Source organism: Mesoplodon mirus (genome assembly GCF_964341445.2).
Source record: "Mesoplodon mirus genome assembly, chromosome: 8".
NCBI classification, from domain to species: domain Eukaryota; kingdom Metazoa; phylum Chordata; class Mammalia; order Artiodactyla; family Ziphiidae; genus Mesoplodon; species Mesoplodon mirus.
The window spans coordinates 120,755,829-120,766,661 of NC_138984.1; positions in this window are offsets into that span (position 1 = coordinate 120,755,829).

Here is a 10,833-nt window from a genome sequence, read left to right on the forward strand (position 1 = left end):
ATGTCCCTTTTGACCGGTGGGAAGTGATACTTCTTTGTAGTGCAGATTTGCATTGCCCGCTTGCTTGCTGGGCCAAAAAGGGCGTATGCGTTTTCTCCTGAATATATTCAGGAGAAAACGCATACGCCCTTTTTGGCCAAGTGCATCATTGTCGAAGTTGTGCCCCTCTTCCTGTGCTTTACAGGCGATTCTAACGTACCTCTTGAAATCTGTTTCCTGCTATTCTGCCTCGCATTCAAGTCCGCCTCGTTGCCTTCCCTCAACAGATTTTTGGACGATAGTTGGCCTTGATTACTCTGCCAGTTTGTGAATTGCTGTGCCCCTGAGCTCCATTTTTCAACTCGTTTTTTGTGAGCTGAACGCAAGTCCAAACATTTGGTTCAGGACCTATACTGGTTCCCGGTGGGTGGCTGAGACTTTGGTGAATTCTTCTTCCTGCCGGGAAATTAGAGTGACATGTGCCCATCCAAATGCCTAACAGCTACTCTCTCATTGGTTCTCCCTCTTCCCTTTCCTCCTCTGCCAAATGGGCAACCTGTGTGAACCAGGAGCTTAAAGGGGCTGTCTCTCCAAGTAAGGAGATTGATAGTAAAGCTGTTGGAAAGTCAAACCGGAGCACCAGGAGAGGGACTCTTCGTTGAGTTTTAGAAACCTTTCGTATTCACAGTGTGTCCATTCTCTAGGTTTCCTGTACATGTTATAGCTGTAGTAATATTCCCTTCAACCTGGAGAGGTGGGACCCATGGAATGGTTGCCATGCATTATTGCTTTAAAGGGTCTGCATTTGCTCACCCAATCTCACCAATCCTCTCAGTCCCAAGTGTCCAGCCTCATGCCACATCCAGCTGTCATCGTAGATAGGGTCATTCCAGGTTGCATCAGAGACCCTGAAGGAATTGTAAAGAATTTCCCTGTTTCTTTGTTCTGTTTTTGAAATTCCTTTTTAGAGTGGGTTTGAGCTGATTCTCGCTGCCATGTTTATGCCAGTCTAGACACACTTGATTCCCTTACGGAGACATATCAATACATAGGTTTTAAGATTCTTACTAGTCAGATCTATTCCTCTGCGGGAAATATGGGGTTTTGAGTCCCTTTCACTGAGGAAGGTGTAGGTCTTGTCTATTCCATAGTTGGTTTTTGGAACAGTACCTGTGCTTATATCAAACTCTGGTTTGATGCATCACCCCACCTCTCCTTCCCCCTTAAGCAGGCATAAGAGTGTTTTCTAAATGTGAGACTCTGTTCTCTTTCCTAACTCAGTTCATGTGTTGCCATGTTTACAGGATCTTCCTAAGTGATATCTTATGATAAGTTTCTTTTTCTGTGTGACTTCTTTCACTTAGAATCATCGTACCTGAATCCACTCATTTTGCTGCTACTGGTCTTATGACATTGATTTCATGGCTGAGGGATATTCCATCGTACGTAAGTTCCACAATGTTTTGAACCATTTTTATATTTCCTGGGATATTTCAGGTGTACCCAGGTTGAGGTTCTTGTAAGCAGTGCAGCCCTCAATTTGGGGGTGGCTCTGTCTTATGGATTTTCAGTTTTCCCAAGGTATATTCCCTAGACTGGAAGTGCCCTTGGCTCTGTAGCTCTGTTGTTTACTTGTTTTAGGGAACACAATGCACTCCTCCAGGGAGGCAGTTGGCAGCTTACATCCCGCCCATCAGCATAACAAGGCTCCCTGTTCTCCAGGGCCTGTCTTGCCTTTCTGGTTTTTACACATTTTGTGGATGTCCCTTTTGACCGTTGGGAAGTGATACTTCTTTGTAGTGCAGATTTGCATTGCCCGCTTGCTTGCTTGGCCAAAAAGGGCGTATGCGTTTTCTCCTGAATATATTCAGGAGAAAACGCATACGCCCTTTTTGGCCAAGTGCATCATTGTCGAAGTTGTGCCCCTCTTCCTGTGCTTTACAGGCGATTCTAACGTACCTCTTGAAATCTGTTTCCTGCTATTCTGCCTCGCATTCATGTCCGCCTCGTTGCCTTCCCTCAACAGATTTTTGGACGATAGTTGGCCTTGATTACTCTGCCAGTTTGTGAATTGCTGTGCCCCTGAGCTCCATTTTTCAACTCGTTTTTTGTGAGCTGAACGCAAGTCCAAACATTTGGTTCAGGACCTATACTGGTTCCCGGTGGGTGGCTGAGACTTTGGTGAATTCTTCTTCCTGCCGGGAAATTAGAGTGACATGTGCCCATCCAAATGCCTAACAGCTACTCTCTCATTGGTTCTCCCTCTTCCCTTTCCTCCTCTGCCAAATGGGCAACCTGTGTGAACCAGGAGCTTAAAGGGGCTGTCTCTCCAAGTTGGGAGATTGATAGTAAAGCTGTTGGAAAGTCAAACCGGAGCACCAGGAGAGGGACTCTTCGTTGAGTTTTAGAAACCTTTCGTATTCACAGTGTGTCCATTCTCTAGGTTTCCCGTACATGTTATAGCTGTAGTAATATTCCCTTCAACCTGGAGAGGTGGGACCCATGGAATGGTTGCCATGCATTATTGCTTTAAAGGGTCTGCATTTGCTCACCCAATCTCACCAATCCTCTCAGTCCCAAGTGTCCAGCCTCATGCCACATCCAGCTGTCATCATAGATAGGGTCATTCCAGGTTGCATCAGAGACCCTGAAGGAATTGTAAAGAATTTCCCTGTTTCTTTGTTCTGTTTTTGAAATTCCTTTTTAGAGTGGGTTTGAGCTGATTCTCGCTGCCATGTTTATGCCAGTCTAGACACACTTGATTCCCTTACGGAGACATATCAATACATAGGTTTTAAGATTCTTACTAGTCAGATCTATTCCTCTGCGGGAAATATGGGGTTTTGAGTCCCTTTCACTGAGGAAGGTGTAGGTCTTGTCTATTCCATAGTTGGTTTTTGGAACAGTACCTGTGCTTATATCAAACTCTGGTTTGATGCATCACCCCACCTCTCCTTCCCCCTTAAGCAGGCATAGGAGTGTTTTCTAAATGTGAGACTCTGTTCTCTTTCCTAACTCAGTTCATGTGTTGCCATGTTTACAGGATCTTCCTAAGTGATATCTTATGATAAGTTTCTTTTTCTGTGTGACTTCTTTCACTTAGAATCATCGTACCTGAATCCACTCATTTTGCTGCTACTGGTCTTATGACATTGATTTCGTGGCTGAGGTTTATTCCATCGTACGTAAGTTCCACAATGTTTTGAACCATTTTTATATTTCCTGGGATATTTCAGGTGTACCCAGGTTGAGGTTCTTGTAAGCAGTGCAGCCCTCAATTTGGGGGTGGCTGTGTCTTATGGATCTTCAGTTTTCCCAAGGTATATTCCCTAGACTGGAAGTGCCCTTGGCTCTGTAGCTCTGTTGTTTACTTGTTTTAGGGAACACAATGCACTCCTCCAGGGAGGCAGTTGGCAGCTTACATCCCGCCCATCAGCATAACAAGGCTCCCTGTTCTCCAGGGCCTGTCTTGCCTTTCTGGTTTTTACACATTTTGTGGATGTCCCTTTTGACCGTTGGGAAGTGATACTTCTTTGTAGTGCAGATTTGCATTGCCCGCTTGCTTGCTTGGCCAAAAAGGGCGTATGCGTTTTCTCCTGAATATATTCAGGAGAAAACGCATACGCCCTTTTTGGCAGAGTGCATCATTGTCGAAGTTGTGCCCCTCTTCCTGTGCTTTACAGGCGATTCTAACGTACCTCTTGAAATCTGTTTCCTGCTATTCTGCCTCGCATTCATGTCCGCCTCGTTGCCTTCCCTCAACAGATTTTTGGACGATAGTTGGCCTTGATTACTCTGCCAGTTTGTGAATTGCTGTGCCCCTGAGCTCCATTTTTCAACTCGTTTTTTGTGAGCTGAACGCAAGTCCAAACATTTGGTTCAGGACCTATACTGGTTCCCGGTGGGTGGCTGAGACTTTGGTGAATTCTTCTTCCTGCCGGGAAATTAGAGTGACATGTGCCCATCCAAATGCCTAACAGCTACTCTCTCATTGGTTCTCCCTCTTCCCTTTCCTCCTCTGCCAAATGGGCAACCTGTGTGAACCAGGAGCTTAAAGGGGCTGTCTCTCCAAGTTGGGAGATTGATAGTAAAGCTGTTGGAAAGTCAAACCGGAGCACCAGGAGAGGGACTCTTCGTTGAGTTTTAGAAACCTTTCGTATTCACAGTGTGTCCATTCTCTAGGTTTCCCGTACATGTTATAGCTGTAGTAATATTCCCTTCAACCTGGAGAGGTGGGACCCATGGAATGGTTGCCAAGCATTATTGCTTTAAAGGGTCTGCATTTGCTCACCCAATCTCACCAATCCTCTCAGTCCCAAGTGTCCAGCCTCATGCCACATCCAGCTGTCATCGTAGATAGGGTCATTCCAGGTTGCATCAGAGACCCTGAAGGAATTGTAAAGAATTTCCCTGTTTCTTTGTTCTGTTTTTGAAATTCCTTTTTAGAGTGGGTTTGAGCTGATTCTCGCTGCCATGTTTATGCCAGTCTAGACACACTTGATTCCCTTACGGAGACATATCAATACATAGGTTTTAAGATTCTTACTAGTCAGATCTATTCCTCTGCGGGAAATATGGGGTTTTGAGTCCCTTTCACTGAGGAAGGTGTAGGTCTTGTCTATTCCATAGTTGGTTTTTGGAACAGTACCTGTGCTTATATCAAACTCTGGTTTGATGCATCACCCCACCTCTCCTTCCCCCTTAAGCAGGCATAAGAGTGTTTTCTAAATGTGAGACTCTGTTCTCTTTCCTAACTCAGTTCATGTGTTGCCATGTTTACAGGATCTTCCTAAGTGATATCTTATGATAAGTTTCTTTTTCTGTGTGACTTCTTTCACTTAGAATCATCGTACCTGAATCCACTCATTTTGCTGCTACTGGTCTTATGACATTGATTTCGTGGCTGAGGGATATTCCATCGTACGTAAGTTCCACAATGTTTTGAACCCTTTTTATATTTCCTGGGATATTTCAGGTGTACCCAGGTTGAGGTTCTTGTAAGCAGTGCAGCCCTCAATTTGGGGGTGGCTGTGTCTTATGGATCTTCAGTTTTCCCAAGGTATATTCCCTAGACTGGAAGTGCCCTTGGCTCTGTAGCTCTGTTGTTTACTTGTTTTAGGGAACACAATGCACTCCTCCAGGGAGGCAGTTGGCAGCTTACATCCCGCCCATCAGCATAACAAGGCTCCCTGTTCTCCAGGGCCTGTCTTGCCTTTCTGGTTTTTACACATTTTCTGGATGTCCCTTTTGACCGGTGGGAAGTGATACTTCTTTGTAGTGCAGATTTGCATTGCCCGCTTGCTTGCTGGGCCAAAAAGGGCGTATGCGTTTTCTCCTGAATATATTCAGGAGAAAACGCATACGCCCTTTTTGGCCAAGTGCATCATTGTCGAAGTTGTGCCCCTCTTCCTGTGCTTTACAGGCGATTCTAACGTACCTCTTGAAATCTGTTTCCTGCTATTCTGCCTCGCATTCAAGTCCGCCTCGTTGCCTTCCCTCAACAGATTTTTGGACGATAGTTGGCCTTGATTACTCTGCCAGTTTGTGAATTGCTGTGCCCCTGAGCTCCATTTTTCAACTCGTTTTTTGTGAGCTGAACGCAAGTCCAAACATTTGGTTCAGGACCTATACTGGTTCCCGGTGGGTGGCTGAGACTTTGGTGAATTCTTCTTCCTGCCGGGAAATTAGAGTGACATGTGCCCATCCAAATGCCTAACAGCTACTCTCTCATTGGTTCTCCCTCTTCCCTTTCCTCCTCTGCCAAATGGGCAACCTGTGTGAACCAGGAGCTTAAAGGGGCTGTCTCTCCAAGTTGGGAGATTGATAGTAAAGCTGTTGGAAAGTCAAACCGGAGCACCAGGAGAGGGACTCTTCGTTGAGTTTTAGAAACCTTTCGTATTCACAGTGTGTCCATTCTCTAGGTTTCCTGTACATGTTATAGCTGTAGTAATATTCCCTTCAACCTGGAGAGGTGGGACCCATGGAATGGTTGCCATGCATTATTGCTTTAAAGGGTCTGCATTTGCTCACCCAATCTCACCAATCCTCTCAGTCCCAAGTGTCCAGCCTCATGCCACATCCAGCTGTCATCGTAGATAGGGTCATTCCAGGTTGCATCAGAGACCCTGAAGGAATTGTAAAGAATTTCCCTGTTTCTTTGTTCTGTTTTTGAAATTCCTTTTTAGAGTGGGTTTGAGCTGATTCTCGCTGCCATGTTTATGCCAGTCTAGACACACTTGATTCCCTTACGGAGACATATCAATACATAGGTTTTAAGATTCTTACTAGTCAGATCTATTCCTCTGCGGGAAATATGGGGTTTTGAGTCCCTTTCACTGAGGAAGGTGTAGGTCTTGTCTATTCCATAGTTGGGTTTTGGAACAGTACCTGTGCTTATATCAAACTCTGGTTTGATGCATCACCCCACCTCTCCTTCCCCCTTAAGCAGGCATAAGAGTGTTTTCTAAATGTGAGACTCTGTTCTCTTTCCTAACTCAGTTCATGTGTTGCCATGTTTACAGGATCTTCCTAAGTGATATCTTATGATAAGTTTCTTTTTCTGTGTGACTTCTTTCACTTAGAATCATCGTACCTGAATCCACTCATTTTGCTGCTACTGGTCTTATGACATTGATTTCATGGCTGAGGGATATTCCATCGTACGTAAGTTCCACAATGTTTTGAACCATTTTTATATTTCCTGGGATATTTCAGGTGTACCCAGGTTGAGGTTCTTGTAAGCAGTGCAGCCCTCAATTTGGGGGTGGCTCTGTCTTATGGATTTTCAGTTTTCCCAAGGTATATTCCCTAGACTGGAAGTGCCCTTGGCTCTGTAGCTCTGTTGTTTACTTGTTTTAGGTAACACAATGCACTCCTCCAGGGAGGCAGTTGGCAGCTTACATCCCGCCCATCAGCATAACAAGGCTCCCTGTTCTCCAGGGCCTGTCTTGCCTTTCTGGTTTTTACACATTTTGTGGATGTCCCTTTTGACCGTTGGGAAGTGATACTTCTTTGTAGTGCAGATTTGCATTGCCCGCTTGCTTGCTTGGCCAAAAAGGGCGTATGCGTTTTCTCCTGAATATATTCAGGAGAAAACGCATACGCCCTTTTTGGCAGAGTGCATCATTGTCGAAGTTGTGCCCCTCTTCCTGTGCTTTACAGGCGATTCTAACGTACCTCTTGAAATCTGTTTCCTGCTATTCTGCCTCGCATTCATGTCCGCCTCGTTGCCTTCCCTCAACAGATTTTTGGACGATAGTTGGCCTTGATTACTCTGCCAGTTTGTGAATTGCTGTGCCCCTGAGCTCCATTTTTCAACTCGTTTTTTGTGAGCTGAACGCAAGTCCAAACATTTGGTTCAGGACCTATACTGGTTCCCGGTGGGTGGCTGAGACTTTGGTGAATTCTTCTTCCTGCCGGGAAATTAGAGTGACATGTGCCCATCCAAATGCCTAACAGCTACTCTCTCATTGGTTCTCCCTCTTCCCTTTCCTCCTCTGCCAAATGGGCAACCTGTGTGAACCAGGAGCTTAAAGGGGCTGTCTCTCCAAGTTGGGAGATTGATAGTAAAGCTGTTGGAAAGTCAAACCGGAGCACCAGGAGAGGGACTCTTCGTTGAGTTTTAGAAACCTTTCGTATTCACAGTGTGTCCATTCTCTAGGTTTCCCGTACATGTTATATCTGTAGTAATATTCCCTTCCACCTGGAGAGGTGGGACCCATGGAATGGTTGCCATGCATTATTGCTTTAAAGGGTCTGCATTTGCTCACCCAATCTCACCAATCCTCTCAGTCCCAAGTGTCCAGCCTCATGCCACATCCAGCTGTCATCGTAGATAGGGTCATTCCAGGTTGCATCAGAGACCCTGAAGGAATTGTAAAGAATTTCCCTGTTTCTTTGTTCTGTTTTTGAAATTCCTTTTTAGAGTGGGTTTGAGCTGATTCTCGCTGCCATGTTTATGCCAGTCTAGACACACTTGATTCCCTTACGGAGACATATCAATACATAGGTTTTAAGATTCTTACTAGTCAGATCTATTCCTCTGCGGGAAATATGGGGTTTTGAGTCCCTTTCACTGAGGAAGGTGTAGGTCTTGTCTATTCCATAGTTGGTTTTTGGAACAGTACCTGTGCTTATATCAAACTCTGGTTTGATGCATCACCCCACCTCTCCTTCCCCCTTAAGCAGGCATAAGAGTGTTTTCTAAATGTGAGACTCTGTTCTCTTTCCTAACTCAGTTCATGTGTTGCCATGTTTACAGGATCTTCCTAAGTGATATCTTATGATAAGTTTCTTTTTCTGTGTGACTTCTTTCACTTAGAATCATCGTACCTGAATCCACTCATTTTGCTGCTACTGGTCTTATGACATTGATTTCATGGCTGAGGGATATTCCATCGTACGTAAGTTCCACAATGTTTTGAACCATTTTTATATTTCCTGGGATATTTCAGGTGTACCCAGGTTGAGGTTCTTGTAAGCAGTGCAGCCCTCAATTTGGGGGTGGCTGTGTCTTATGGATCTTCAGTTTTCCCAAGGTATATTCCCTAGACTGGAAGTGCCCTTGGCTCTGTAGCTCTGTTGTTTACTTGTTTTAGGGAACACAATGCACTCCTCCAGGGAGGCAGTTGGCAGCTTACATCCCGCCCATCAGCATAACAAGGCTCCCTGTTCTCCAGGGCCTGTCTTGCCTTTCTGGTTTTTACACATTTTGTGGATGTCCCTTTTGACCGTTGGGAAGTGATACTTCTTTGTAGTGCAGATTTGCATTGCCCGCTTGCTTGCTTGGCCAAAAAGGGCGTATGCGTTTTCTCCTGAATATATTCAGGAGAAAACGCATACGCCCTTTTTGGCAGAGTGCATCATTGTCGAAGTTGTGCCCCTCTTCCTGTGCTTTACAGGCGATTCTAACGTACCTCTTGAAATCTGTTTCCTGCTATTCTGCCTCGCATTCATGTCCGCCTCGTTGCCTTCCCTCAACAGATTTTTGGACGATAGTTGGCCTTGATTACTCTGCCAGTTTGTGAATTGCTGTGCCCCTGAGCTCCATTTTTCAACTCGTTTTTTGTGAGCTGAACGCAAGTCCAAACATTTGGTTCAGGACCTATACTGGTTCCCGGTGGGTGGCTGAGACTTTGGTGAATTCTTCTTCCTGCCGGGAAATTAGAGTGACATGTGCCCATCCAAATGCCTAACAGCTACTCTCTCATTGGTTCTCCCTCTTCCCTTTCCTCCTCTGCCAAATGGGCAACCTGTGTGAACCAGGAGCTTAAAGGGGCTGTCTCTCCAAGTTGGGAGATTGATAGTAAAGCTGTTGGAAAGTCAAACCGGAGCACCAGGAGAGGGACTCTTCGTTGAGTTTTAGAAACCTTTCGTATTCACAGTGTGTCCATTCTCTAGGTTTCCCGTACATGTTATAGCTGTAGTAATATTCCCTTCAACCTGGAGAGGTGGGACCCATGGAATGGTTGCCATGCATTATTGCTTTAAAGGGTCTGCATTTGCTCACCCAATCTCACCAATCCTCTCAGTCCCAAGTGTCCAGCCTCATGCCACATCCAGCTGTCATCGTAGATAGGGTCATTCCAGGTTGCATCAGAGACCCTGAAGGAATTGTAAAGAATTTCCCTGTTTCTTTGTTCTGTTTTTGAAATTCCTTTTTAGAGTGGGTTTGAGCTAATTCTCGCTGCCATGTTTGTGCCAGTCTAGACACACTTGATTCCCTTACGGAGACATATCAATACATAGGTTTTAAGATTCTTACTAGTCAGATCTATTCCTCTGCGGGAAATATGGGGTTTTGAGTCCCTTTCACTGAGGAAGGTGTAGGTCTTGTCTATTCCATAGTTGGTTTTTGGAACAGTACCTGTGCTTATATCAAACTCTGGTTTGATGCATCACCCCACCTCTCCTTCCCCCTTAAGCAGGCATAAGAGTGTTTTCTAAATGTGAGACTCTGTTCTCTTTCCTAACTCAGTTCATGTGTAGCCATGTTTACAGGATCTTCCTAAGTGATATCTTATGATAAGTTTCTTTTCCCGTGTGACTTCTTTCCCTTAGAATCATCGTACCTGAATCCACTCAATTTGCTGCTACTGGTCTTATGACATTGATTTCGTGGCTGAGGGATATTCCATCGTACGTAAGTTCCACAATGTTTGGAACCATTTTTATATTTCCTGGGATATTTCAGGTGTACCCAGGTTGAGGTTCTTGTAAGCAGTGCAGCCCTCAATTTGGGGGTGGCTCTGTCTTGTGGATTTTCAGTTTTCCCAAGGTATATTCCCTAGACTGGAAGTGCCCTTGGCTCTGTAGCTCTGTTGTTTACTTGTTTTAGGGAACACAATGCACTCCTCCAGTGAGGCAGTTGGCAACTTACATCCCGCCCATCAGCATAACAAGGCTCCCTGTTCTCCAGGGCCTGTCTTGCCTTTCTGGTTTTTACACATTTTGTGGATGTCCCTTTTGACCGGTGGGAAGTGATACTTCTTTGTAGTGCAGATTTGCATTGCCCGCTTGCTTGCTTGGCCAAAAAGGGCGTATGCGTTTTCTCCTGAATATATTCAGGAGAAAACGCATACGCCCTTTTTGGCCAAGTGCATCATTGTCGAAGTTGTGCCCCTCTTCCTGTGCTTTACAGGCGATTCTAACGTACCTCTTGAAATCTGTTTCCTGCTATTCTGCCTCACATTCAAGTCCGCCTCGTTGCCTTCCCTCAACAGATTTTTGGACGATAGTTGGCCTTGATTACTCTGCCAGTTTGTGAATTGCTGTGCCCCTGAGCTCCATTTTTCAACTCGTTTTTTGTGAGCTGAACGCAAGTCCAAACATTTGGTTCAGGACCTATACTGGTTC